Source organism: Rattus norvegicus, chromosome 7 (assembly GCF_036323735.1).
Source record: "Rattus norvegicus strain BN/NHsdMcwi chromosome 7, GRCr8, whole genome shotgun sequence".
In the NCBI taxonomy this organism is placed as follows: domain Eukaryota; kingdom Metazoa; phylum Chordata; class Mammalia; order Rodentia; family Muridae; genus Rattus; species Rattus norvegicus.
Genome location: NC_086025.1, coordinates 129,888,326 through 129,910,239, shown reverse-complemented (window position 1 = coordinate 129,910,239; position 21,914 = coordinate 129,888,326). Strand labels below are relative to the sequence as shown.

Sequence of the window (21,914 nt, the reverse complement as noted above, 5' to 3'; positions counted from 1 at the left end):
GTTTTGGACTATCTTATAAATTCAGAGTCCAGGGAATTCCAACGAGATAATGTCACTGACCTCAAGAACAAAGAGTCACTGGCGGATTTTATGGCATGACAGTGTGAAAGCTTTGAAGGGCTCCTTCTCAGGCTCCATCAGAAAACCTGCTAAGTCAACAAAGGGATGAGCTGGAGTGTGCACTAAGAAAGCCGAATTCTAAGGCTTGCCACCTAAAACAGGAAGAATTGTAAAGGACTCCAGACAGCAAGCAGGAGCCTGTCCACTTGACCTTTGCCCGGCATGGCAGTCTCTCCCATAAATTCACCTTCCTGTACCATTTAAGTGACCAAACACAAAGCCAACTTGTTCTCCTTAAATATAACATAGGTGTTTGTTTGTTTGTTTGCTTAGTTGGTTGGTTGGTCGGTCGGTCGGTTGGTTGGTTGGTTGGTTAGTTGGTTGGTTGGTTGTTTGGTTGGTTGGCTAGTTGGTTGGTTGGTTAGTTGGTTGGTTGGCTGGTTAGTTGGTTGGTTGGTTGGTTAGTTGGTTAACTGGTTGGTTGGTTAGTTGGTTGGTTGGTTAGTTGGTTGGTTAGCTGGTTGGTTGGTTGGTTAGTTGGTTGGCTGGCTGGTTGGTTGGTTGATTGGTTGGTTAGTTGGTTGGTTGGTTAGCTGGTTGGTTGGTTAGCTGGTTGGTTGGTTAGCTGGTTGGTTGGTTAGTTGGTTTCTGTGTTTCGCTTTGCTTTGAGGTTGTTGTTGTTGTTACTGTTTTCACAACTCTGTCATGTAAGTCAACTCAATTTTTCAAAAGCATGAAGCTGCATCTAAAAGAGTCAGAGTTCAGCTGGCTACCACTTAGACTGGAATCTGAGCAAATGCTGACTCCTCAAAAGGGCCAGGTCATGGGAGAAAAGGCTTGCTCAAACCATGCTGTGTGTGTTTATACCCCTGGCCTGACATTTGTCAGAAATGCAGCTTCAATTAGGGGAGAGTGAAAGGAAGTCAGCTTCGGTCGGCTAACTGACCTGAGGCGTCTAATTTATGTACGTGTTCATTTGTTAAAACTTGCAAGCAGGCAGCAATGGTGAGGCCATGTGCCGCTCGTTATGACAAGCACATTCCTTTAGTCTTTGTAACGAAAACCATATGGATTTCTGCAAGTTAATTATATCATAACTGTGCTATAACAGTCGGGATGGGGGGACGGGCAGGAATGGTCTAGCAGTAATTGGAAGAGAATGCACCACTTCCTTTTAACTTTGGTTTGTCTATTGTGCCTCAGTTTCCTAACATTTAAAGTAAAGACAATACCAGGACTCCTAAATGTTATCAAAATGGAGATAAAACAGCGTTACAAACTACAATCCGGGTCAATGTATTAAATATTAAAACAGTGAAAGCTTTTTCTTAATATTAATGGAACAGTTAATCAGAGTTGTCTCTTTCTCCCAAAGCTCTGTCCCGTTGCTGCCAGAATCAACTTTCCAAAACACAAATCAAACTTTCTAGCTGTTGCTAGATGGTATTTAGAAAACATCACTTCCCAGCCTGCTCCAGCCTTCCTCCGTAGTCCCTGCCAGCCACCAACCTCGCCTTGCCCTGACACAGAGAAGTACACACCAGGTCCCTGTGTATTCTCAAAGACTGTGTGCTCTTGCCCATGTCCTGGACCACCCCATCCTCCCTGGCAGATGGCCCTGGCCTTTTCAGGACTCCCATAGCTCTCTGCTCTGAGCTCTATGGTTACAGTTTAAGTATCTTAAGCACTTACATTGTGTAATAACCATGTAAGCCCCTCCCTCAAGTATAGGCTCCTAAAGAAGATTCTGTGGCCTGTAAAGTAGTAAGTGGTCACTGAATTCTATTTATGAGCCAACTTGAAAAGTCAAGAGTAATTATTTGCTCCCGCACTCCCACCCCCACCCCCAGGGATCTAATTTTTAACTAGTTTCCACATTCTGTCAGCCAATCAGCTTTGTAGCTGAAATAGTTTTTTAGTAGCCGGAAAATGATCCCGAGAGACTTGCAATGTTCTCAACTATGGAAGACAAACTTTTCCACTGTCCTATCCTTTCGATGTGAAAATAAAGTCAAATAACTTTAGAAAGTTTTCCATCAAGAACTCAAGCCAGTCTTCTGGTTAAACCTCAGCTAACCAAAAATTAAATAAATGTAAGCCTTCATTCTTGACGCATTCCAGCTCATCATGGTCTTGTGGAGCCTCCCGAAATGGGGGTGGCAATGCCCTGAAGACAACTAGGCCTCCACCTTGGCCTACCGTGCCATAACAATAATTACCAAAACCACCCGACATCAAAACCCCAACCAGGCGATCCAGAACAACACTATTGACCTATTTCATTTTTGTCAATGTTTGTCTGATTGATTGATCAATGGATTGGTTGATCGTGCTTCTGACAATACTTTTCGGAGACAGGAAACAACTCTGTCCGATCACATGGAATTTAGATCCTGAGAAACACAAATGTCTAAGGAACCCTCTTTCAGCCATGAAGCCACATCCCCGCGTGACAAGAGCAGCAAGCAAGCTTGGACAATTGTGTCTGAGATATGGAACGTAGAGAAAAGCCAGAGGATGACCTGAAGGTTGACCTGAAGGTCAGAGAGGACAGAGACTAACCAAAGAGTCTGACCATTAATGCATCAGAAATGCCGCTAGAGGAGTCTGGCTTTAGGACGTCAACTCAATGGGGGATCTCAGGTCAGACATTCGCCTACTTGGTAAATATTCTTCAAGACTCTACATTCTTTTACAGTTGTCGTTATTGACACTTGTCCTCTAGTACTCAAGACCTAGAAGGTTGGAAAGAGGAAGGAGGCCCAGGAAGGAGGAAGGGGGATAGAGAGGGTAATGAGGTAGGAACATGATGAAAGCACGTCCATGTATTGTGAAAATGTTAAAATTATACCCATTTACAATTAATGTGCATTTGTTTTTAAGACAATTACCTGCCTGAGGATCAGTACACTTTAATTTTATCAGCACTCGAAGATATGTGACAGCCCAGCCTGTGGGAGAGGGCTCTGTGTTGCAGGTGTCTTTGAATATCCATATTACCTCCAGGAGAGCACATGCCAACTTCCTGTTTCTCTTTCTACATTATAGATCCAAAGCCACAGAACTACTGTATGCAAGAAGAAAGGAACATGCTAAAAACATGTGCCTGTGTCTATGCAAATATGTGTTTCTATATATGTCATGTGTGTATATGTATGTATTTGTATGTCTGTCTGATGCACTGCCTATATGAGCTGAATCACCCACCTCACCATGACATGTTGAGATTACAGACTTGATCTACCTCATATCTTTTTTTGATTCCTTAAATCCCTTTTTATTTTGTAGAAACACATCCAAACTGGGGATCACAGAACTGGAGGCCCCTGCTTACGCCCACCTCTTGGCGAATTAATGGTCCTTGCTATACCTCAGTTTCTCTGTCAACCATCCGATTTCTTGGTAAAAAGCAGCCAAGTGTAGATAACAGTATTAACTACCTGTGAACGTCTTTGGCAGATAACACAGCGGCTCTCAGAGAATCGTTACTGAGTTGCACTTTTTATTCATCCGTGTAGCAATAATATTTGAATGTGCACTGTGTATCAGATGTTGGTCACTAAACTTTATTTCTGAACAAACCCCCTGCTCATGCTCTAAAGCCTAACTGTGAAGACACAAACTGGTCATCTAAGCACAAAGTGACGTATGCCGAAGTGTAGTGCATTATCATCATGACCCAGGCAACGCCAAGTTTTCGTTATCAGATGTCCTCGTTTGCTCCCTAATTCATGTCTGTTCATCTTCAGCACCGACTGATGCTTAAAAGATGCCCCCCCCACCAACATGGTGTGCTATTTGTCACTTAAGGCATTAGGTAATGAGATTTCCAGATGTAACTGGGTCTGCACTGGGTGAGAGGGAAAAGATTTTGGCACACAGTTCAAACCAGAGAAGGAGAAGAATCTTGGGTGGTTTACTGGCAACATTGTACGTCTAGCCTGGAGCACACATGTTAAATGAAACAAACCAGTAACAAATACCACACAAAATGGGAACTACAAAACTCACAGAGACAATGAGCGGAACGGTGGCTACTGGGGCTGGCAGAAAGTACTCGGAGAACAGAGGAGACATGGCCAGAGTAAAAACTCTCGGGCAAGAGGAAAATTTCAAGAGATCTGTTGTTCTCCCCATTGTTTTGGGGGTGTGCATTTGGTTTTGTTAATTTGTTTGGGGTTGCTGCTTAGTTGGTTTGTAAACTTAACGTAAGCTAAGGTTATCTGTGCAGAGGAACCTCAATTGAAAAGACATGTTCATCAGACTGGCCCTTAGGCAGATCAGTGGGACATTTTCTTAACTAATGACTGATGAGGGAGGATCAACACCCCATGGCCAGGGCCACTCCTGAGCAGGTGGTCCTGGGTGCTATAAAGAAACTGGCTGGACAAGTCAGGGTGAGCAAACCAGTACCTTGGTCAACGGTCCCTGCTCCAAGTTCCTGCCCTGACTTCCCTGACTGACTGCCTGCAACTCTAAGCTGAAATAAATCCTTCCCTCCTCCAGTGGCTTTTGGTTGTGGTGTTTATCAAAACAATAAAAAAAATGTCACTAGAACAATGGTGACTATGTTTAACGTTTTGGTTACTTGAGAGTGTAGGTTTTAAATGTTGCACCACTAAAATATAGTGTACATGTAGAGTAATATAAATGCTAATTAGCTCACCTTAGTCCTTTCACAGTTCACAACCTCATATTCTATATCATAAACCGATCATATGCTTCTGCAAACTAAAAATGTCCATCATCTGTGGTGACAGTAGCAGATGGCTTCACGCCATAGTGTGCTTCTTAGCACCTGATTGATTATTTATTGGTTCATTTAATCATTGAACTAACCCTGAGAGAAGCGATCATGGTGGTGCTAGCTCCATTCTACAGATGAGAAAATTAAGGGGAAGAGGGAACCCCCACAGCCAGCAAAGAAAGCCAGGACTCCAACCCCGCCACGCTCTGATCACCAAGAGGGCATCCTCTAGAACACGTCAAAAAAAAATGTAGGTTTTGTTGTTACTTGTTTCAATAACTCATCCTGTTCTCCCAGCGACACTCTCCTTTTTTATATCTAAATAATAAATTCTACTTGATAGACCCTGGGGGAATCCCAATTACAGCAAAACAAAACGTCCAGTTCTTTTCCACGAGAAACTCGCTCGGTGCGCTGGGATTTGCTATGGTGCTTTTACGACTACTTTCTAAGAACTCAAGGCTCAAACCCTCAAGGTTAAGAGAAAGGTCCTACTTCCTTTATCACCACACGGGAAATTGATTATAGCTCTGATACAATGTTTTGCCCTTCAAGAAATGAATCTACTTAACAACCGGTGCAGCACGAGATGAGATCAGTTAAACCCAAAAGGTGGGACACCCAGATCTTAACGGGCTGTGTCCCACAGACTCCCAAAGTCACGTACTGTCCTCTCGGGTCGTATGGCTTTCTGGCTAGGCCAAATTTGAAGAGTGAAAGAAGAGAACACGCAAAGGAGGCATGTTGGGGCAGGTTGACCTGGGGAGGGTGCCGTAGCTGTTTTCGAGCTATCAAGACTTTCCTTGAGCTGAAGAGTCAGCAGCCATCCTAAGTTACCTCCCTGAATTGCTTTTAGAATCCATACAGAAAGGGTTTTTTTTTTCTTTAAAAAGTATCCTTTCTTAAAATAGCAGCATGCTTGTTGGAATAAAGAAATCCTACTTGGGCTGGTTATATGTGGCAAAGTATTTGTCCAGCAGTTGAGAGACCTGGGGGTTGGTTTCCAAGAATGACTCTCCCACCGTCCCCCACACACACATCCTACACATACCACTAATGACTGGCAAACGCAGTACAGCTTAGAAGAAAATACGACCCAGGGGAGGGAACACACACCTTTAATCCCAGCACTTGCGAGGCAGAGGCAGAGAATCTGAAATTCAAGGTTATTGTCGGCCGCATAGCAAGTTCAAGGCCAGCCTGGGCTATAAGGAGACACTGTCTAAGAACTCAGAGATCCCGGGGGCAACTGCAAAAGACTTGTTGGAGAAGAAGAATTTTACCATGAGACTGGGAATTCCGGTGACAGATAACAGTTCAGCTGCCACAACACCTGGATTAGAATCTCTGCGTTGAATTTTAAAAATACTCTCTCTCTTTCATGAGATACAACCTTTGGCCCCATGGAACGCCTGCAGTGTTGTGCTCAATTTTCATTTTGGAAATAAAGATTAGCTCTAAGACACATATGAGTAAAATATATGAATACCTGGGTTTTATATTTGAGTCTCCCAAACTTAGCGTGAAAATGTTAGCTGTAAGTAGGTGCGTCTTTCTCCAGAAGAGGGGTCAGGTTGAACGATGGCAATTGGCTGACATAAAGACAAGGCCAAAACTCTTCAGTAAGTACCCCATGTTGTCATACTAAGAATAAGGGCATTTATGCGGGTCAGGGTGACACTAAGGCCCCTCACCATGCCCTTCACATCAAATGTTATTCCCACAACTAAAAATATTTTAGTTGCTCTGAACAGATACTCCAAACAGAGGACATATTTGTGTTGGTTGACTGACTGGCTGGTTGGTTGGTTGGCTTTTTGACTGGTTGCTTGGTTGGCTGGCTGGCTGGCTGGCTGGCTGGTTGACTGGTTGGTGGTTGGTTGGCTGGCTGGCTGGCTGGTCGGTTGGTTGGTAGAATGATTGGTTAGTTGGCTGGTTGGTTTGTTGGGTTGGGTTTTAGAGTTATGTACTTGAGGTAAGTGTGACTTGGAGGACTGAGTGACTCAGTTTACTTGCCAGAAGGTGGGTAGGAATGATGAAATAAGGGGGCCTAACTACCCTACTTTTCCTATCTTGGCAACGTCAGTGAAGGTACCAGGTTTTGGAGCATAAGAACCTCACAACCATTCAGAGTTGTTTGAAGACCCATGGTGCCCGTGTCTGTCTTTCAATACAAGGCCTAGGAAGTGACCCCGAACAACCCAAAGGGGACATCTGTAGCTTAGAAGAACTAAGGAGTGTCCTGGAAACAGCTAATCAAACAATCACAGATGGGTCTCAAAACAGTACGCCATAAAATCAAATGACTCACTGGTCATTATTACATGAGAAGACACGTTTGTGGAATGACGGAAATGCTACAGCGCACCTCCATACATTTTCTCCTCCTTCACAGTTGAAAAGAAATGAGGCTCAAACGGTGTGTGCGGCTTTCCCATGAGACTACAAATCCCACTCTCTTTCCTCCGCCACTCACTTTCTATAAGGGAGTCTAGTACTCCCACCCTAAAGATGAAGGCAGCATGGTGCCTGGGAAAATAGCTGTGGAATGATGTTGAATGGACATACCACACAAGATATGTCAATCAGACCATGCAAACTCTACAAACTGTGTGCCTAAAGAAGCATGGTGAATTCTCAAACGCGGAGCTGTGTTAGGACAGGAGCATGTAAGGTATTCAACACCATCAGGGAAATATCCGAGAACATGGGTAAGAGGAGTTCTCATTATTGTCTAAGGAAAAAAAAATGGACCTCGTGTAGGAAATGAGGAAACTAAATCACTAGAATTCACTAGACCGATGACAACTGGGAAGATTTAGACATGTACCAAGGAGTTTGTACAAAACAGGCTGGTGTCAGGCAACATGGGGGCAGCTGGAGGGGAGGGTGGCTGAGATGTCGAAATTTTACAACTCGAAAACAGCGAGTATCATGATGAATGTGTACAAGGGACTTTATTGTAACTCCTGTGAGGAGTGTGAGGGGAAAGAGAGATCAGGGGAGGCTGACCAGCATCACACACATCTTCCCTGAGCTCTGCAGGACAGCCCTTCAAGGTAGATCACGAAGAGTCTCAGGGTAAACGCACTTGCTGTCCAGCCGTTCCCTTCTTTACAATGAAGATGGGGTAGCCACAGTCACTGTGACCCCAGGAGGCTCTGTCCACCTCACACCAAGGTGAGCATATGCACAGGACCCCACAGGAGGAAAACAGCACTGAGAGACAGCACCTGATACGTCTCAACATTGCTTCCCCTGACCATTCGGATCCTGGGAAGGCTTGGGTGGGCATCCACAGCTTGCCCACCAAATAGAGAGAGAAGATGGTGAAGTGTCCTGACTTGTGTGTCATTAGTCACCAGCTAACAAGGCAAGCATCAAGCAGACAAGCAAACATGGCTTGCTGGGATGATGGACAAGCTCCCAGAGGTAATACTTACATGCCTACTCACATACGTAATATTTTTAAACAACAGCTGCTCTGGGGCCGCACAATGTCCAGACAGTGTGCACACTTTTGTGTGACTCCAACAGTGGACCTAGCAAACATTTCAGGGAGGTATGATCTTGTTCTAATTGTGGAAATGACTGAGCTGATCAAATTACCTACACCCACAACTCATCTTGCAGTACACCAAAATGAAACTATTCTAATAAGGGGCTTTGATTTGATGATTAAAAAATTCCCAGCCATCTCTGTAGGCCTTTAAAGAAGTGGAAAGTGCAACCAATGAGAAAGGACAAAGGAGGGCAGTGGAAAGAAGATTAGCCTCTGACACATGGCTGTCGTGGTATCGGTTCACCTTAATTACCACTGCTTGGCTTGAAAAATAATAATCACCATGAAGAAGAGTAGCTATAATTCTCTATAAGCTTTGAACAAAAATTACTTGGATTTTTAGATTATTCTTCTTGTGGGTAGACTTACTGGATACCAAAATTGCACATTTGCTAGATTTTTGAATAAACACATTCCTCGATTATAAAAGGATTTGGGGCTGGCACAGTGGCACACGCCTATAATCCCAGCACTTAATAGGTGGGGGCAGGAGGATCTGGAGTTCAAGGCTATCCTGGTGTACGACACCTTGGGGTTGATCACCTCATTAGCTGGGCCCTAGTCCCTAAAAATATTAACTACAGACTTAGACACTTTACCTTTGCCTTTTCTTCCTTTCTGCAGGAAAAGGGCTGATGCCCCCCTTTAGGAATGAGTGAGAAGGGTAGTCAAGGGGACCCCACATGTTCTGGAGGCCGAAACTCTTGCTATTTTTACAAGGGGGAGAATAAGCCTCTGAGGACTCTGGAGAGCGGTGAAGAGAGAATTCAGTAATCAACCATCGGCAGCACACATGAGCATGAGATGCTCTGCTCTGCATATGGGTTGACTTCTCAGATAGATTAAACCAGGGTCTACTTATCTTGATAGGCCATGCCCATTCATTCTTGATATCCCCCTGTCTTGCATTCTGCCCATCGCCTACACACAAGCCCACGTCAGTGAACACAACAACAAAGATGGTAATTTATCCACTCAACCCTAGCACAAAATCAAAGACGCTCAAATCTCAGTGGACGATCCACCACTGTCCCGGATTTTCCATGAAGGGCAACAGCTAGATGTCAGGTCAGAGGTCAGGACTCAGAGCTCGGGATCTGGCTTCCCTGCCTTCCTCTGGCTGGTCTAAACTATAACACAGGACAGAGAATAAACTTATGGATTAAATTTCTATCCGCCTAAAACTTACTGAACCACCTGAACTGATTTGCCTACAATATGTCATAATGATTAACCCTAAGCAGTCTGTACTTCTCTTCCTTTCTCCCTGATGACAGAAACTTCATCCATTCCCTGCCCTGGGCACAAACAGGTCCACAGGACCAGACCCAAGACAGTGGGTGACTCTTCTTTGTGGACAAATGACTAGTGACGTTTTGCGTGAGCCTCTTCTTTGGAATAAAAGGTTGTATTTTGTAAGGGAAAGGGTGAATTTTCCGATGTAGAATCTCGGGCTTCAAAAATATGTATAAGAAAGGTAAATCCAGAAGAAAAGTCACTTAGGGCCTCAAAATTCATGCCAAGGCTCCATATCCACACATAGCTGATGACTAGGGACAGCCTCTTAACAGATCGGTCTAAATACAAAGAGGAAAGATGGGCAGAGCATTCTCCAGACTGCCACATACATAACATAGGCTTGGAAATCCCCAAATCCAAATTCATGCTGTGCACTTAAAAAAAAAAGTTTGCCCCTCTCCTGCTCAACAATAAATTTCTTCCAGTGAGACAGTGTGTGTCTGCTTCTGATAGTACCTGGTTGCTCGGGGTAAGCATGTGTCCTATGCATTGTTTCTCCTTTTTCTCTAGAGTGGATGTGATCTTCAGTCTGATGACCTTGTCCTCTGGAACACAGCTGTGGTCAATCCTCCCTCCCCGTCTCTGCTGCACTCACTCAGGTCCGTATCGTGTTTTCCATTAAAGCCTTTTAACTCCGCTTGCATCTCCATCTCTTTCGATCCCAACCATCCCACACCTTCCCCATTGATGTGGATTTTCTAAAACAGAAATGCGCCCCAGTGCTCCCCTACACAGAGTCTTCAGGGACTGGACCATTACTTTCTGGACCTCATCCAGGTTCTTTGCCACAGTGTTCAGGGCCTAGCACCACAGTTTCACCAGCCCCCCTTTCTTCCATGCACATCCCCCTCCCAGAACAATCCACCTTGAAAGCTGCCTCCCTGCCTGTGTGCCATTGCCCACAGTGCTCCTACGTTGTTCATAGTCCTTCTACATGGTTCATAGTGCTCCCACATTGTCCATAGTGCTCCCACATTGCTCCTAGTGCTCCCACATTGTCCATAGTGCTCCCACATTGTCCATAGTGCTCCCACATTGTCCATAGTGCTCCCACATTGCTCCTAGTGCTCCCACATTGTCCATAGTGCTCCCACATTGCTCCTAGTGCTCCCACATTGCTCCTAGTGCTCCCACATTGTCCATAGTGCTCCCACATTGTCCATAGTGCTCCCACACTGTCCATAGTGCTCCCACACTGTCCATAGTGCTCCCACACTGTCCATAGTGCTCCCACACTGTCCATAGTGCTCCCACATTGCCCATAGTGCTCCCACATTGCCCACAGCGCTCCCACATTGTTCATAGTGCTCCCACACACAATTTTCCCCTTTCTTCTCTGGCTGACTCTCATATAACTTCTAAAACTCAGCCTCTAGAGTCAACTCCCAAAAATATCTCTTATAATCCATGCACCACCCTGATCTAGCTGTTTGTTTGCGGTCTCCTGTCCAGAGCTGGGTTTGTTGAGGAGGGGAATGTTGGTTCCTCGCTACAGGGGAAACCAGCAGAGCAGGTGCATTCGCTAGAGACCCCCCTCTGCGCTGTGCACTCGGCACTGGTTAGAGGCGCATATGTTCTCCATCCATCTGCTTGTTCTACTGGTGCCATGGGAAAGCAGGGTTTGTCTATCTAAGATCTCCCTTTGAAACTTCCACTTAGCCTGAATGACTGCCCACTGGTAGACACAGACACTCCCAGGTAACTGCCTGGATGAATGTATTCTCATGACAACCCTGCAATGTAGATACTATCTCGATTTTATGACCAAGCAAGCCAAGGTTATGCCAGTGCCTTTGGCCAGTGACCTGCTGGTGTGTTCAGGAGGCACAATGGAATGCAGGGAGAAGCTATTGGTGTAGACAGAACGTGTGTCCAAATCACTGTCTCTTCACCTAGGAGCTGTCTTTACATCTTTGAACCCGCATTCAGGCTCTTAGGAAGATACAGTTCACAGGATGCAAATGGCATCCAAATTACAAGCCCGTGAGTCAGCAGCTAACCAAGCCCCAAGGGAACCCTGACGGTCCCAAAAGCTCAACCCTCGGCCCGTTCTGTGGCTCATGCTTTCTGGGGACAGCTTGGCCTGAGTAGAAGAAAAATAGATGCTTTCTGAGGTTGCAGAGGAAACCCAAAACTGCAGCAGAGACTTCCCTGACTCCAGAGATCCAGCACACTGAGATGGCTGCCCAGGCCATCACAGACCTTCACTCCCAGAAAATGCAGATCGTGCGAGCCATCAGCTAATGAGGCTGTGTGTGAAAGATAGAAATGCTTAAACACACGCACACCACACACACACACACACACACACACACACACACACACTACACATCACACACACATACACATACACACACCACACACACATACACATCACACACACATACACACACACACATACACACACATCATACACATATGCATATACACATCACACACACACACAACACACATACATATCTACACACCACACACATACACACACACACACACACGGACACACACAGACAGACACACAACACACACACAACACACATACACATACACACACCACACACACACCACACACACATACATATATACACAACACACACATACACACAGAGACATACACACAGACACACACCACACACACATACAAGCACCACACACACATACACACACCACGCACATCACACACACATCACACACACACACCACACATACACACAGACACACACACAGACACACACACCACACACACATACCACACACACAGACACACACACAGACACACACACCACACACACATACCACACACACAGACACACACACAGACACACACACACAGACACACACCACACACATACACACAGACACACACACACCACACACACATACCACACACACACAGACACACACACAGAGACACACACCACACACATACACACAGACACACACACAGACACACACACCACACACACACCACACACACATACACATACACATACACACCACACACATACCACACACACATACACATATGCATATACACATCACACACAACACAAACACACATACATATATACACACCACACACATATACATACACACACACACATGGACACACACACAAACACACACAAACACCACACACATACACATAGACACACCACACACACCACGCACATCACACACACACACTACACACACACCACATACACACAACACACAGACACATGCACGCACACACACACAGACACACACTACACACACCATGCACACCACACACACACACACCACACACACACCACACACACAAAGAGATTTCTTCTAATCCAAATGAAGACCCCACGTGTCCCGGGTGAACTTGGCAGGCTGTTTGAGAAACCAATCCCTTCTTTGTCCTTATTGAGTAGTTTAACTGTGGCCCTTTCTTGGGTCTCTTGAGTGTGTATTTCAGCCACTACACTGTTAATTCTGAGGACTGTCTTGGTCCTACTCTGTTAAAATAAGGTGAGCCACTCACAGGAATAAGAGGGAGGAAGTTTCCCATTTACTGAAACTGAGCACATACAACAGTAGTGGACTGATAGTAAACAGCAGGCAACGGAAAGCATATTTTATGCGACATACTTGGGTTTTAAAAAGTACGTCATTCTAGCCAGGTGAGAAGGCTCATCCCTGTAACCCCAGAACTCAAACGGTAGGGACAGAGGGGTTGTCTGAAGTTTTAAGCCAGCCTGTGCTACATTCCGAGTTCTTACCAGTCTGGGCTAAGACTGAAGCCATATTTCGAAAATAAATTTAAAAAAAAAATGAAAGTACAACCACAGAAGTCTATGGTTCGTGTAATGGGTGAATATCAGACAGGGAAGGCCTGAACTACCCCTGGGCCACATGCCTAAGAGGCAGAGCCAGAAATCTAAGCTGTCGGGAGGCAGAAGATATCACCTGCCATTCTGACGGGCACTTGCTATCTAGAAGCCCTGGCTACCGGGAGCCAATCGGAGTAGCATGCCAGCTCGTTGCCGAGGCTTTACCATGCTACACCCACAGCAGCCCCAGTAAGGGATGAGATAAGTAAACGTGTTGGTAGATTCCAGTTAAACCAAATCGCACGCAAGGCAGGATCAACTGATGTCGTAAATGAGGTAGGAGGGGAGGGTTAGCTGGTGACTAGGACCGTGACAAGCAGATATTTGAGACTCTTTGCTCCTCACCAGAGTCTTCGTGCTTAGCTCTCAGAATCACTCTGTCGTTTCCACTAGAATTTCCATTCTATTAATAATGCTGACCCAAGTCCCAGCACCTGTTAGGACTTTATCTCGCAGTAAGAGTAAGAGGATCTGGCTTGCCCTGCGGGCTTCATTTCTGCAACATTGTTGCCTTTAAATGTGTATCTTTCATTGTCTGTCCTTTCCCCATGACCTGGTTGGATAGCCACAGGAGCTCTGCCCCAGTACTCCTGGTTCAGAGTCAGAAATGGCCCAGATGAGGGCAAGAAAGGAAAGAAATAACTCCAGATTTAATGGGACCCTTCCTTCCTTCTTTTGAGGGCAATGAAATCTTCGGTCAGAATGTGTCTTTGGGGCTTAGATGTCAAACATATTTATAAAACTACATCTAAGTGCTTGTATCAAGCCCAGATTTCTAGTAAAAATTGAACCTTCTCATTAGCTCTGTTGGAGAGTCCTTTAGAAATGCCTCCCTTTTTTTTTAAGATTTATTTTATTTATTATATATATAAGTACACTGTAGCTGTCTTCAGATACACCAGAAGAGGGCATCAGATCTCCTTACAGATGGTTGTGAGCCACCATGTGGTTGCTGGGAATTGAACTCAGGACCTCTGGAAGAGCAGTCAGTGCTCTTAACCGCTGAGCCATCTCTCCAGCCCTAGAAATGCCTCCCTTAAATCCCAGTGAGAGTGGGTTTAACACAAGTTCACATTGTTGAGGCTGGAGAGATGGCTCAGTGGTCATACTGGCTGTCCTTCCAAAGGACCTGGGCTCAATTCCCAGCACCCACATGGCCGCTCACAACTGTCTGTGACTCCAAAGGATCCAACATCCTCACACAGATGTAGATGCAGGCAAAGCACAGATGCACATAAAATAAAATCAAGTTCACATTATTATTAATCTCATGTTGGTGGGATGTTCAAATGGTCTAATAATAACCCGAAAGCATTTGACCTGAATGTAGAAAAAAAAACAAAAAAAACAAAAAAGCAAAAAAAAAACACTTGTGCACAAAACCTGTCCCTCATCTGACATTTAATTCATTGACTTCCCTTGTCTTCCTGGCTTTCTGAGGCTTTGAATTACATTGTAAAAACTAAGTGTACGCCTGTAATCCACTCTAGCGGTAGAAACATGAGGATTGTAAGTTTAAGGCCACCCTTGCCTACACAGCAACCCCATTCTACTCCACAGTGAGGGGAGCAGTGTGTGCTTACACGTCCTACAGTCACAGTGGTGCCCTGCTCTCCTCACAAATTAGTCTCTGTGCACACCTCCCTCCAGCCTACCAGCTCAGAGTGTCCAGTGTCATCTCTCAATCGTGAAAGTCTGGTGAAAAGCCCTTTTCCTGGTCAGAACTTCCTCCATGAGTCCTAACTCCACAACAACGGTGGGAGTCTATCAGTGACGCCATAGAGCATCGTCTCCCTACTACTCCTCACTCCCCCACCCACAATCTCTTCCTTAGGACTGTGCCCTTTGCCCAGGCTACCCCTGCAGTGGCTACTTCTCTTACTATAATGAAAGAAAATGCCTTCTCCAGAGTAAAGTTTCCTGACGCTCAGGCCACCAAACACACACAGTCACTTCCCGCATTTGATTCTAATATTACTAATATACACCACCCACCCAGGGCGCTATACTAGTTTGGAATAAAACAAAACAAAACAAAACAAAACAGAGCTGAGCTTCAAGTCATGGTCTCGGGCTCCGCCCCTTTCAGCGACTATGAGCTTCCGGGGCCCCACCCCTTTCAGCAACTACGAGCTTCCGGGGGCTCCACCCCTTAGCGAGTCCCTGACACTCCATCCCCCACTGCAGAGCAAAGCCCTGGCACCACAGACACAGCTCCAGGATGACGTCCTGCATCTCAGCAACTTGCAGGTACTGAGCACTCAATGAAAGGTGCTACAAGGCAGTTGTGCTGATGGTAATAGCCAGTTTCCTGGCGGCTTTCCACCGTGGAAGAAGTCCCTAGAGCGCGGAGCTTTGAAAACCATTGGGACTGCCGACCATTTCTCAGCAGTTTGACAGCATTTCACCGTGTGTGTGCACGCACACCGTCAAGATTACCAATATCGACAGATAAAGTCTGGCTTATTTTAGAGTCCGAATTATTTTCCCTATTTCATTTCATGAGAGGGGTCCAGGCATAGAAAGCCAATGCCGTAGGGGAAATCCTCGAATGATGGCTTTCATTAAAACTGTGTTTGCTGGAAAATTAGACAATAAACCGTCCTATCTCAGGGCTCCAGCTGTACACTTGACAATTATCAGCCCCTGCACGTGTATTTTAACAAGTGGGCTCCCACAAGACGCTTCAGGCTTTTACAACAGCTATGACTGCTGGAAACGGCTGGGGACCTACAAAGATGTGTCCAAAACTTCAAAGCAAAGCCAAGCAAACAAGTACGACAACCCCTCCTCTTTCCGATGTGGCAGCAATAAACGTTCTTCAATCTGCCACTAGAACAGAGGGCAAGACGGGCCGGCAGAGCCAATCTTCCTCTCACCTCTGATACGTTAGCCACAGGGCATTTAAATGTAGGCATCAATAGTGATAATGATAATCACATGGAGGGGTCTTTTGGAAAGGGTATTTGTGGTAAAAAAAAAAGCTTCAAATAGTCTTATATGATTAAAAGCAAAGGAAGAAGATTAATCAAATTTCTTCACGGAAGCACTACCTCGGGTCCACAGGTCAGAGTCTCCAAAGGCGCTCACCAAGAAAGCACACTAACGCACGCAACTGTGAGACAGACACAGGCATGTTATCTATGGTTAAGCATGGCGGATTAAAATCACATGATTTCTTTGCAGAGGACCCATCAGAACTATGTGTTCAATGGAAAGGAAGAGTTCGGAGTGTTCCCGTGTAACAGCCCGGTGTTGAAAACCATCTTCCAACACCACAGAAACTATATCGTGAGAACATACGTTTCCACTACATCCCCACCAACTCACGCATTTCATAACCACAACGTGCACGCTGCTCACACGGAGTATGGGATTTGAAGTCACGCCAACAGTGAAGAGAAGGGGCTTCCCTCACAGCAGAGGGGTAGAGCTTGTTCTTGTACCCCCTGCCTTTCGATCGCTATTGAAGCTTTAACCTTCGATCCGGAAAACTCGAACTCCGTTTCCTTCTCTAGGTCACTAATACTCATTCCTCTTGCTGACCAGGTAGGATGCTTCAAGCGCAACTTCAAGTTTCCTCCCTGAGAGTTTTTAAAAAGAAAGGACAGGTTTATTACCATTATGAGTAATGTCACAACTTGGAGAGGAAACCTTGGCCTGTTTCCTTGCACAATGTCTCTCTCCTAATCTTTCTTTCTTTCTTTTTTGTTCTTTTCTTCCTTTATTTTCTGAGAATGTGTGCAGTGTATGTATGTGTGACAGTTCATTTGTGTCCATGGAGGTCGGATGACAAATTGAATTGTGCAGCATGTGCACGAATTTTGTGGTTCAAGAATACAACACATCTGCTAAGAAGGGACGTTTTTACTGCTGTGTGTGTGTGTGTGTGTGTGTGTGTTGAATACATGTTTAAGCATACATGTGTGTGTGTGAGAGGGATATATGTGTAAAGGCCAGGAGTTGATACCTTTTTATGTCTTAATTTTTGGGGGGAGACAAATTTCTTACTAGACATAAATCTGACAGATTCAGGAAAACTGATCAGCTACCAAGATCCAGAGATCCACCTAGCTCTGCCTTCCCTGCCTTACGATGACAGTCATGTGATTAACTCTTTTTTTCCTTCCATTATTTATTAAATTGGTTATTTCTTATTTACATTTTAAATGTTATTCCCTTTCCAGGTTTCCTGTCCATCAGCCCCTCCCCTCTCCTTCTATATGGGTGTTCCCCTCCCCATCCACCCCCCATTACCGCCCCCCAATCTTTCAACTAAAAAGGTTCTCTTCCTGTGCACACATGGGTACAGGTATCTTATCCATAGAGTAAAATCACATGCGTTTTCTTTGCCGCTTGCTTAAAAAGCTAGAACGGGCGAGGAGAATTGAAGGGTAAGCCTCACCCTTCCCTTTTGGGAAGACTGGAAATCAGACGAAGGTATGGTGGCTACAAGGAACAGGAAAGGCTGAGACCAAGTATCTCCACTGACGAGAAAGCAAGTTCACTGTGACCCCCCCCCCAAGTCCCTAAGACCTTACCCAGATGTGGCAGTGAGACATACAACCAAGCACAAACTAGCTTCAAATCTTTACCAGCAATAGACAGCCAGGCCCCAGTGTGTACCCCTTCTCACCCCAGAACAGAAAGTTGAGCAACTGTCTCCTGAGCCCAGCAGAATCAGAGGACAGAAATCATGGGCTAAGATGTAGGCTAGGGATGACCCCAAAGCCTTGAATTATAAAGAGGAGAAATAAACGTGGAAATTAAGAGCCCACCCACTGGTTCCTGTGAGGTCCAAACAGGTTTGGCTCCCATGGATTTGTGTCTTTCAATGCTTGGCCATAGGGAGTGGCACTGTTGGGAGGTGTGGCCTTGTTGGAGTGGGTGTGGCCTTGTTGGAGTGGGTGTGGCCTTGTTGGAGTGGGTGTGGCCTTGTTGGAGTGGGTGTGGCCTTGTTGGAGTGGGTGTGGCCTTGTTGGAGGAAGTGTGTCACTTTGGAGGTGGGCTTTGAAGTCTCCTCTGGCCAATATGGAATTAGAACCTCCTCCTGACTGCCTTTGGATCAAGAAGTAGAACTCCCAGTTCCTCCAGCACTACAGCTGACTACATGCCGCCATGCTTCCTGCTGTGGTAATAACGGACTGAACCTCTGAAACTGCAAGCCAGCCCCAGTTAAATGATTGCCTTTATGAGAGTCACCTTGGTCATAGTGTCTCTTCACGGCAATAAAACCTAAGTAGGACATGATGGAGTCGTGGAATCCTTCTGTAGATGAAGAAAACCAAGTAAACTCATGCTGACAGACCAGAGTGACTAGTATTTGTGGGAAAACTGACTGACAGCCGATCTTTCCCCTGGCGCCCCACAAAGATGCCCTCAGTTCTCAGGGGCTCAGCAGCACTACTCTGAAACAAGACTGGAGAGACAAACTGCACGCCCAGAAGGAAGGCTTGCAACATACAAATAGGTTTGGACTGGGAAGATGTCTGGAAGGAAAGGGTATGTGCCGTGTAAGCAGGGGGCGGGGGCTTGAATCTCTAGAACAGACTGCAAAAGCCAGGAGGGTATGGCATCCACTTGTCCTCTGAGTATTGGGAGGTGCATAAAAGGATCTCAAGAAAACTTGCTAGCCAGATTCAACCAAACAGCAAGCTCGGTTCCTCAAGAGACCCTGCCCTGATATATAAGGTAGACCACAATAAGGGGAGATATCTAATGTCAACTGGTACAACCTGTGTCCAATGTACATTCAAACACCCGTATACACACAAGAGACGAATAAGCAAACAAACACACATACATAAATACACACACAAATACACATAAACACACACACAAAATACACACACATACACACATAAACACACACACAAACACACACACACACACACACACACACATTTTTTTTAATTGCCCTTAACAGAACTTCATCCATTTTAAGAACAAGGATGAATCAGTAACGTAAAGCTAGAATGAATATTGATAAATATGCATAAGAAAAAATACTGAACACATTGAAATGAGAATTAAACTCCAGGAGGTGGTGAAGAGATGAAGGAAAAGTCAAATACTTCTTTGATCGCCAAAACTTTAAAAGGCTACAGGAGCAAATAAAACCGGTGAGAAATTTCGAATATATTAAAGATATTCTAGGGAGTTGAACAAAAAAAGACAAACAACAAACCACAGAAACAGGAAATGAATAGATTAAAAGGTTAAGCCAAGAGATCTGGTGTCTGACTGGGCAAGGCATCTGTCAGCAGAGGAGTTAAGGTGAGGGGCTGAGTTTATGTGTTGCCCCAGTAGACACTCCTCTGTGTATGGAGAATATTCTCAGTAGACTGCCTTTAGACACTGTAGAACTGAACGGAAAAGGCCGGCATCTATCTCACCCCACCTGCTCTCCCATACACAGTCTCCTATGAACCGCACACTTCAGCAGAGGGCCCCACACTGACAAGTACCATCCCCAAACCCAAAGTCTATGCTGGTGTTTTCTCTTGGCACTGTGAGCTCTGCCGATCTTGAGAAGTGTTTACTGCATATTCGCTGTGAAGACATCGCGCGGAGTGATTTCCCTGCCAAGAGCATCTCACGGGGTCCGCCTGGTTGTCCTCTCTAACCTGATCCTGACTTCACAGATTTGCCTTTTGTCACAATCATTCACCGCTGACTTCTCTCACGTCATAATAATGCAGCTAAGATCCCCCCCGCCTCCGCCATTTCTTTTCATCCTTCACAGCTCCATCAAAAGCATCCCGCTGTGTGGACAAATCGCATTTTATATGTGTGTGTCTTAAGGGTCATTTACAAATAGAGCTGCTAATAGGTCATCTGCAGGGTTTTGTGGCCATAGTTTTCATCCTCTGAGCAAATTCCAGACAGCAATCAGTAGATATTATGGTAAGAGTCTGTTTAGATTGTGACAAACAGCCAGACTGCCTTTCAAAGTTGTGGCACTAGGGGCTGGGGATTTAGCTCAGTGGTAGAGCGCTTACCTAGGAAGCGCAAGGCCCTGGGTTCGGTCCCCAGCTCCGGAAAAAAAAAAAAAAAAAGAACCAAAGTTGTGGCACTGTTCTCCACGCACATCGACAAACACTTTCTGCTGTCCAGCATCCTTCTCCAGCACTTGTTACTGCCAGTTTTCTGAACAGACCATTTTACAGATGTGTGGCAACATCCTGCTGCTTAAAATCACGGTCTCCTGACCCTAGGTGATAGACAGCATCTCACCAGTGTCTGCCACCTGCATTTGTACGTAACATACAAACAGTATACATGTGTGCATGTGCATACATTTCACAAAAGGCCTATAAAATCTTTGGACTACCTTTTAAGCTGGGGTGTCTGTCTTCTTGTTTTGAGATTTAAGCATTCTATATGCTGGTTCTTTACCAAATAAGCCTTTTTTAAAATAAGTCCCTCCGGCCCACATCTCGTTGGCATGTCCCTCACAGTATCTCTCACAGAATGGCAGTGTTTAGTTTTATTGACAGCCAACTTATGGATCCTTCCATCTAGGTCTGGGCCTTTAGTGTTGTACCAAAAGCTTATTACCAAACCCAAAGTCATTCTAACACTCAGCTGTGTTATTTCCAGAGAGTTTTACCATTTTGCATGTTCTATATATGTCCCCTGTCCATTACACCCTCACTCTGTGAAGTCTGTGAGGTCTTGGTCTACAGAGATGTTTTAGTTTGTAAGTGGGTTTAGTCACTGCAATGCTTAGCAGGAGAGCTTTCTAACACTGACTATGATATTAACTGTAAAAATGTGAGGGGGAATATGATGTCTGTGTGTACATATATGTATATATATACATAAATATATATACACATAAATATACATATATACCCATATAATACATATATACCCATCTATATACATGTACACATATATACATATATGTATATATATTTATATATCGTATGTAAGTATAAGTATACAGACATATACACATACATATATACACATATGTGCACACATATACATATTGTGCATGTATGTATGAGTACACACAGTTATGAATACTTGCATGCGTGCGTGCGTGCGTGTGTGCGTGCGTGCGTAGAGGCTACAGGTCAATGCCGGGTGTTTCTCTCTATTACGTACTCTCTTACTTTTTGAAACAGGCTCTCTCACTGAGCCTGGAATTCACCGATTTAGCCCGCAAGCCCAGGGATGTGTTTGTCCCCACCTCTCCAGCGCCAGGATTTACAGGTGCACTTACAGGTGCATTTACAGGTGCACTTACAGGTGCATGCCCCCTCCACACCTGGCTTTTCACCTGGCTGCTGCAGATCCACACTTGGGTCCTTGCTTTATCCACGGAGCTGTCTAAATGTGTCACTAAAACCAGTAAAAAGGCAGGTACCAGAAGGGGAAG

At 45.1% G+C, this 21,914-nt stretch overlaps 1 pseudogene; it reads left to right on the top strand.

Moving 5' to 3' along the window:
- The window catches only part of LOC120093719 (basic proline-rich protein-like), a 193,081-nt pseudogene that overhangs the window by 32,438 nt on the left and 138,729 nt on the right, over positions 1 to 21,914 (top strand).